Genomic DNA, 574 nt, shown 5'->3' with positions numbered 1-574 from the left:
CTACATCCTGGAAAACGCGCGCCCTCTTGAGCGCCTGTCACTTGATCCCGCATGGTACGACGTTGACAGCCAGATGCCTCAAATGATGCCCCCGGACGTTACAAGGCAGCGTGCCCGGAAGGCCATTACAAGGCATATTGCCCCCCGGATATCCCAACATGTAGCGCTACAGGTCTTATAATCACACAACTTTTTAGATAGTCGCGTTGCCGCGCCTGTCGATTTTACAATGGAACAATCATATTTCATGTAAATATATAGACAGGAAAGTTAAGCTTACATAAACTTGCTCATTGTCCTGTCCTGTAGTAATTGATGAGTATAATTGTACTCCCTCTGTAAGAAAATACTCCCTCCGTCTGGAAATACTTGTCGTAAAAATGACTAAAAATTGATGTATCTAACCCTGAAATACGTCTATATACGTTCATTCCTCCGACAAGTATTTCCGGACGGAGGGAGTATAAGATTGTTTAGAAAATAATAACATAATTAATTATGAAAGCAAAAACTTGTGACGAAAAACATACCAATAATTTTGTCATTGTTGATCAATGCTTTTCTCTCTCTCTCT

This window comes from Triticum dicoccoides, chromosome 1B (genome assembly GCF_002162155.2).
Source record: "Triticum dicoccoides isolate Atlit2015 ecotype Zavitan chromosome 1B, WEW_v2.0, whole genome shotgun sequence".
Lineage (NCBI taxonomy): Eukaryota > Viridiplantae > Streptophyta > Magnoliopsida > Poales > Poaceae > Triticum > Triticum dicoccoides.
Note: the sequence above shows the minus strand (reverse complement) of the source record.